Source organism: Rhinoderma darwinii, chromosome 6 (assembly GCF_050947455.1).
Source record: "Rhinoderma darwinii isolate aRhiDar2 chromosome 6, aRhiDar2.hap1, whole genome shotgun sequence".
In the NCBI taxonomy this organism is placed as follows: Eukaryota; Metazoa; Chordata; class Amphibia; order Anura; family Rhinodermatidae; genus Rhinoderma; species Rhinoderma darwinii.
Genome location: NC_134692.1, coordinates 69,527,074 through 69,534,924, shown reverse-complemented (window position 1 = coordinate 69,534,924; position 7,851 = coordinate 69,527,074).

The window sequence follows — 7,851 nt, the reverse complement described above, 5'->3', positions numbered from 1 at the left end:
TGTGTTCCTTATGATGTCGCTCCTGGAGCTGCTGCCGGTCTCTAAATAGGCAGTTGGTTCAGTAGAATTTGGAATTATTTTTTTTTGTGAACCAGCTTAAAAAAATACAAAACTTTTGTGTTAGGGCCTGTTCACATCACCGTTCGCTTCCGCTCCGGGGTTCCGTCTGAGGTTTCTGTCGGGTGAACCCCGCAACGGAAAGTGAAAGTGATAGCACAGCTTCCGTTTCCATCACCATTAGCGCAGTCGACTGCGCTATTGATTCCGTCCGAAAACCAGCCGGAATGGTGACGAACGGAAGCCATTAGCGATGTTTCCGTCACCATTGAGATCAATGGTGACTGAAACGGAAGCTGTGCTGTCACTTTCACTTTCCGTTGCGGGGTTCACCCGACAGAAACCTCAGACGGAACCCCGGAGCGGAAGCGAACAGTGATGTGAACAGGCCCTAACACAAAAGTTCTGTATTTTTTTAAGCTGGTTCACACAAAAAAATAATTCCAAATTCTACTGGACCAACTGCCTATTTAGAGACCGGCAGCAGCTCCAGGAGCGACATCATAAGGGACACACTAGGCGGATATGCTGAGTAAAACTCCACAGCTTATCCGCCCAGGTAGCCGCAGGGAATTCTGCCAGCAAAACCGCACCAAATAGTGGCGCAGGTTTGGTGAGGCGTGTCCGCTGCGGGAATCCTGCAGGGAAAAAAAAGTTTAGACTTGCCCCGGCCGTAGTTTAGGTGACGCGTCTCTCTCTTCTGAACGTAGCCCCGCCTCCTGGGATGACGCTGTAGACCATGTGACCGCTGCAGCAGTCACATGGGATGAAACGTCATGACAGGAGGCCGGGCTGCGCTAAGAATAGAGGATCGCGTCACCAGGACTACGGCCGGGGCAAGTCTAAACTTTATCAATTTAAAAAAGTACCTTTTTTTTCTTCTCTTGTGTGATTTTTGCGGCAGAACCGCAGCATTTCCGCAACAGAGGAGCGGCGATTCCACAGAATACATTGACACGCTGCGGCTTAAAAAGCCAAAAGTCACACTGCAGGTCCATTATTTTTGCAGCGTGTGGATGAGATTTGTTCAAATCTCATCCACTCGGCTGCGACTGTAATACGCTGCGGATTTTCCACAATAAAATGTGTTGCATAAAATCTGCAGTGTTCATGCCTAGTGTGTTCCTACCCTAAGGCCGGATTTACACAAGCGTGTGCTTTTTGCACGCGCAAAAAACGTGGCGTTTTGCGCATGCAAAAGGTCCATAACAGCTCCGTGTGTCAGCAGCGTATGATGCGCGGCTGCGTGATTTTCGCGCAGCCGCCATCATTATGACACTCTGTTTGTTTGTAGCACGTGGTGCTTTTCTGTTTTCATTCATAGTTTATACGGCTGCGGAAGTGCTGGGCGTGATTTTCACGCACCCATTGACTTCAATGGGTGCGTGATGCGCGAACAATGCACAAATATCGGACATGTCGTGAGTTTTACGCAGCGGACACACGCTGCGTGAAAATCACTGACAGTCTGCACGGCCCCATAGAGTAACATAGGTCCGTGCGAGGCGCGTGAAAATCACACACGTTGCACAGATGTATTACACGTTCGTCTGAATAAGCCCTAACAATAAGGCCCAGTTCACAGAGTTTTTGGGCTTTGATATTGACTCGGACACTGCGTCAGAATCAGCACCAAACAACTTCCAAAACCGCCTCCCATTGATTTAGTCTGAAATCAATGGGAGCCAGTCGCGGAAAAAAGAAAAAGCAGCACGTCCTTTCTTGCCGCGGTTCCGCCTCTGACCTCCCATCTAAATCAATGGGAGGCAGAAAATGCATTTTTCGCTGCGTTTTTTGTCTGCTGTCCTCAATCGCCGCGAGCAAAAAACGCAGCAAAAAAACGCGGCAAGATAGTGTGGGCAGGTCAAAATCTGCCTCAAAATTCTTTAAGGAATTTTGAGGCAGATTTTTTTTTGCCTGCAAAATACTGTGTGAACAGGGCCATACATAAACAACACTTTGAGATAATTTACTCACTGTGTCAGAAGAGCTGCTCCCACTCCAGTCCTCTTCCGGCGATGTCTTCCAGGGGAGGTCTTCGGTCCAGACGTCCAGTCCTTCACCTCCAGCCAGGCTCCAGGTAAGTTTTGTCCATGTGTGTCCGCGGCTGCGCGCGCTTCGTTCGCGGGTGCGCGTGCGGCCGCTCGCGGGTACGCGCGCGGCCGATCGCGGGTGCGCGCGCGGGCGGTCTCCAGTGCGGGCGTTCGTGGATGCGCGCTCGCGAGTGCGCACGCGCGGGAGTTTCCTTGTGCGTGCGATCGGGTGCGCGCGCGCGGGCGGACGGTTTGACGGCCCCCCCATGACGAGGGGAGGGGGCCCGCAGCAGCAGCAGCAGCAGCTCACGACATTCTTTTGGTGAAAAAAACGGGCCCCATTGCAGGGGCCCGTTTTTTCCTACCAAAAGAATGTTGAGGCAGTTGCCGGGCCCCCCTTTCAATTAGGTTTGGCCGGGCCCCTCACACCACTACCCCTAATACCCCCCTGATGGCGGCCCTGTGCGTTAGGCCTACAATCTAGTCCGGATTTGTCAGGGTGACGAATGGAAGACGGCATTTAATACTCGTGATGGGCACTATGATTACCTGGTTATGCCCTTCGGCCTGTGTAACGCCCCCTCAATCTTTCAAGAGTTCGTCAATTACATCTTCCCTGATCTCCTAATGATAACAGATTTTTTTTTAGAAGTAAAAAACTCAAAATGCACTGTTTCAAATTATTATGCACAACAGAAATCAAATTATTTTAAAGGTTGTAAAGAGAACTAAAATGGTAATTTGTTGAATTTGCAGCATCAGGAGGTCATATTTACAGAAATCAAAAGCTCTTTCAATCCAAAAAAACTTAACTGGCCAAGGTACATGTTAACATTGGACCACTTCTTTGATATCACCTTCACAATTCTTGCATCCATTGAATTTGTGAGTATTTGGACAGTTTCTGCTTGAATATCTTTGCAGGATGTCAGAATAACCTCCCAGACCTTCTGTTTTGATGTGAACTGCCTCCCACCCATATAGATATTTTGCTTGAGGATGCTCCAAAGGTTCTCAATAGGGTTGAGGTCAGGGGAACATGGGGGCCACACCATGAGTTTCTCTCCTTTTATGCCCATAGCAGCTAATGACACAGAGATATTGTTTGCAGCATGAGATGGTGCATTGTCATGCATGAAGATAATTTTGCTAGGGAAGGCACAGTTCTTCTTTTTGTACCACGGAAGAAAGTGGTCAGTCATAAACTCGACGTACTTTGCAGAGGTAATTTTCACACCGTCAGGGACCCTAAAGGGGCCTACCAGCTCTCTCCCCATGATTCCAGCCCAAAACATGACTCCGCCATCTCCTTGCTGACGTCGCAGCCTTGTTGGGACATGGTGGCCATTCACCAACCCTCCACTACTCCATCCATCTGGACCATCCAGGGTTGCACGGCACTCATCAGTAAACTACACGGTTTGAAAATTAGTCTTCATGTATTTCTGAGCCCACTGCAACCGTTTCTGCATTGTCAACAATATAAACTTTATGCATAATATAAAAACTCAAACCTTGGGACCATTTGTTTTTTTAGCAGAGGAAGATGTGTTGGGCCACCTAAGAGAGAACTTGGAAAACACAGATTTGGCAGCAGAAAAAAAACTCCAGCTAAGGCCTCTTGCCCACACCAGAGCTCTATATAGACACGCACATACTGGAACATATATACTATACATAAAAAAGAGGCACATATTTAGACAAACAGGTAAATATATACATATACAGTGAAGGAAATAAGTATTTGATCCCTTGCTGATTTTGTAAGTTTGCCCACTGTCAAAGACATGAACAGTCTAGAATTTTTAGGCTAGGTTAATTTTACCAGTGAGAGATAGATTATAGAAAAAAAAAAAAAAGAAAATCACATAGTCAAAATTATATATATTTATTTGCATTGTGCACAGAGAAATAAGTATTTGATCCCCTACCAACCATTAAGAGTTCAGCCTCCTCCAGACCAGTTACACGCTCCAAATCAACTTGGTGCCTGCATTAAAGACAGCTGTCTTAAATGGTCACCTGTATAAAAGACTCCTGTCCACAGACTCAATTAATCAGTCTGACTCTAACCTCTACAACATGGGCAAGACCAAAGAGCTTTCTAAGGATGTCAGGGACAAGATCATAGACCTGCACAGGCTGGAACGGGCTACAAAACCATAAGTAAGACGCTGGGTGAGAAGGAGACAACTGTTGGTGCAATAGTAAGAAGTGAGAGTGATTGGGAGAAGGTGCTGTGGTCAGATGAGACTAAAATTGAGCTCTTTGGCATTAGCTCAACTCGCCGTGTTTGGAGGAAGAGAAATGCTGCCTATGACCCAAAGAACACCGTCCCCACTGTCAAGCATGGAGGTGGAAACATTATGTTTTTGGGGTGTTTCTCTGCAAAGGGCACAGGACTACTTCACCGCATCAATGGGAGAATGGATGGAGCCATGTACCATCAAATCCTGAGTGACAATCTCCTTCCCTCCACCAGGACATTAAAAATGGCTCGTGGCTGGGTCTTCCAGCACGACAATGACCCAAAACATACAGCCAGGGCAACAAATGAGTGGCTCAAAAAGAAGCACATTAAGGTCATGGAGTGGCCTAGCCAGTCTCCAGACCTTAATCCCATCGAAAACTTATGGAGGGAGCTGAAGATCCGAGTTGCCAAGTGACAGTCTCGAAATCTTAATGATTTACAGATGATCTGCAAAGAGGAGTGGGCCAAAATTCCATCTAACATGTGTGCAAACCTCATCATCAACTACAAAAAACGTCTGACTGCTGTGGTTGCCAACAAGGGTTTTGCCACCAAGTATTAAGTCTTGTTTGCCAAAGGGATCAAATACTTATTTCTCTGTGCACAATGCAAATAAATATATATAATTTTGACAATGTGATTTTCTGTTTTTTTTTAAATATAATCTATCTCTCACTGGTAAAATTAACCTAGCCTAAAAATTCTAGACTGTTCATGTCTTTGACAGTGGGCAAACTTACAAAATCAGCAAGGGATCAAATACTAATTTCCTTCACTGTATATGTATATATTTACCTGTTTGTCTAAATATGTGCCTCTTATTTATGTATAGTATATATGTTCCAGTATGTGCGTGTCTATATAGAGCTCTGGTGTGGGCAAGAGGCCTTAGCTGGAGGTTTTTTTCTGCTGACAAATCTGTGTTTTCCAAGTTCTCTCTTAGGTGGCCCAACACATCTACCTCTGCTAAAAAAACAAATGGTCCCAAGGTTTGAGTTTTTATATTATGCATAAAGTTTATATTGTTGACAATGGATTAGCAATACAAGCAACTAACTGTATGCAAAAACTAATCTCTCTACTCCTCACCAGAATGTAAAACGGAGAACACAGTGCAATAGTACTATAAAAAGGTTGCAGCATATTTTCATTATCCTTTTAGGGTGTTAACTTTTACTCCTTTCACCTTCCTAATAATCTATCTCTCACTGGTAAAATTAACCTAGCCTAAATATTCTAGACTGTTCATGTCTTTGACAGTGGGCAAACTTACAAAATCAGCAAGGGATCAAATACTTATTTCCTTCACTGTATACACACATACACATAGGTACATTAATAGACATACAGACACACACAGGCACATAAATACACAGACAGGAACATATACTAATACATAAAAGGCACATATACTAGTCCATCTCAATGAATTAGAATATCATCAAAAAGTTAATTTATTTCAGTAATTCAATTCAAAAAGGGAAACTCCTAAATTATATAGATTCATTACACACAGAGTGATCTATTTCCAGCTTTTTTTTCTTTTTACCCCTTCCCGCCGCAGCCCTTTTTCAGATTTTCATTTTCGTTTTTTCCTCCCCACCTTCCAAAAGCCATAACTTCTTTATTTTTCCGTCTATATAGTCCTATGAGGGCTTGATTTTTGTAGCATCATTTATTGTGCCATATAATGTACTAGGAAACAGGAAAAAAATTATTTGTGGGGTAGAAAATGAAAAAAACAACGATTCCTCCATGGTATTTTACGTGTCGTTTTTACAGAATTCACTGTGCAATTAAAACAACATGTTAACTTTATTCTGTGGGTCAATATGATTACGGGGATACCAAATATATATAGTTTTTTCTAAAAAAAAATTATACTTGTAAAAAAGAAAACTTATTTTGTGTCACCAAATTCCGAGAGCCATAACTTTTCTATTTTTCCGTCGATTAAGTGGTATGAGGGCTTATTTTTCTGCGCGATAAGATGTAGTTTTTATTAATACCAATTTTTTTTATCACTTTTTATTACATTTATTTGTAGGAGATGAAAAAATAGAGATTCTGCCATTTACAATTTTCTTTTTTTTACGGCGTTCACCGTGCGGGTTAAATAATGATATAATGTAATAGTTCAGGATTTTACGGACGCGGCGATACCAATTATGTTTATTTAATTTTTTTTCTACTATGCTCTAGGGGGAAAAGGGGAAAAGGTTTGTTTTTTTTACTTTTAATTTTTTATTTCTTTTTACATAAAATAAAACTTTATTTAACTAATTTTTACTTTTTTTATTAGTCCCCCAAGGGGACTTCAAAGATTGCTTGCACGATATACTGCAATACTAATGTATTATCGCATCAGGTGCACAAAAATGGCGGACCTTGGGGCCTTTATAAGGCCCCCAGGCAGCCATAGCAACCATCGCCCCCCCCGCGATTGCATTGCAGGGGGCGCGATGAGCTGTTAGAGGCGGTCGCCCCCTCTTTCTAACGATTTAAATGCTGCAGTCACTATTGACTGCGGCATTTAACGAGTTAAACGACCGGGATCGCGATCGAGCGCGATGCCGCTCATTACTCTGAAGTGTCAGATGTAACAAACAGCTGACACTGGCATTGTATGGAGCGGGTTCACTCCGTGAGCCCGTTCCATACTTCCCCTACCCGACTTTGGCGTATGGATACGTCAAATGTCGGGAAGTGGTTAATGTTGAGGATTATGGCTAACAGTTAATGAAACCCCAACATTTTGTCTCTCAGGAAATATGAATATTGGGTAAAAGATTGTAGACTCATGGTGTGACACTCTAATCAGCCAATCAACACAAAACACTTTCAAAGGTTTCCTAAGCCTTTAAATGGTCCAACAGTCTGGTTCAGTAGGATACACAATCATGGAGAAGACTGCTGACTTGACATTTGTCCAGAAGACATTCATTGACACCCTCCACAAAGAGGGTAAGCCACAAAAGGACATTGCTAAAGAAGCTGGCTGTTCACAGAGGGCTGTATCCAAGCATATTCATGGAAAGATGAGAGGAAGGGAAGAGTGTGGTAGAAAAAGGTGCACAAACAATCGGGATAACCGCAGCCTTGAAAGGATTGTCAAGAAAAGGCAATTCAAGAATCTGGGGGAGATTCACAAGGAGTGGACTGCGGCTGGAGTCAGTGCTTCAAGAGCCACCACACACAGATCTATCCAGGACATGTGCTACAACTGTCGTATTCCTTGTGTCAAGCCACTCATGACCTAGGGACAACCTCAGAAGCGTCTTACCTGGGATAAGGAGAAAAAGGACTGGTCTGTTGCTCAGTGGTCCAAAGTCCTGTTTTCAGATGAAAGTAAATTTTGCATTTCATTTGGAAATCAAGGTCCCAGAGTTGGAGGAAGAGTGGAGAGGCATCAATCCAAGTTGCTTGCTGTCCAGTGTGAAGTTTCCACAGTCAGTGATGGTTTGGAGAGCCATGTCATCAGCTGCTGTTGGTCCACTGTGTTATATCAAG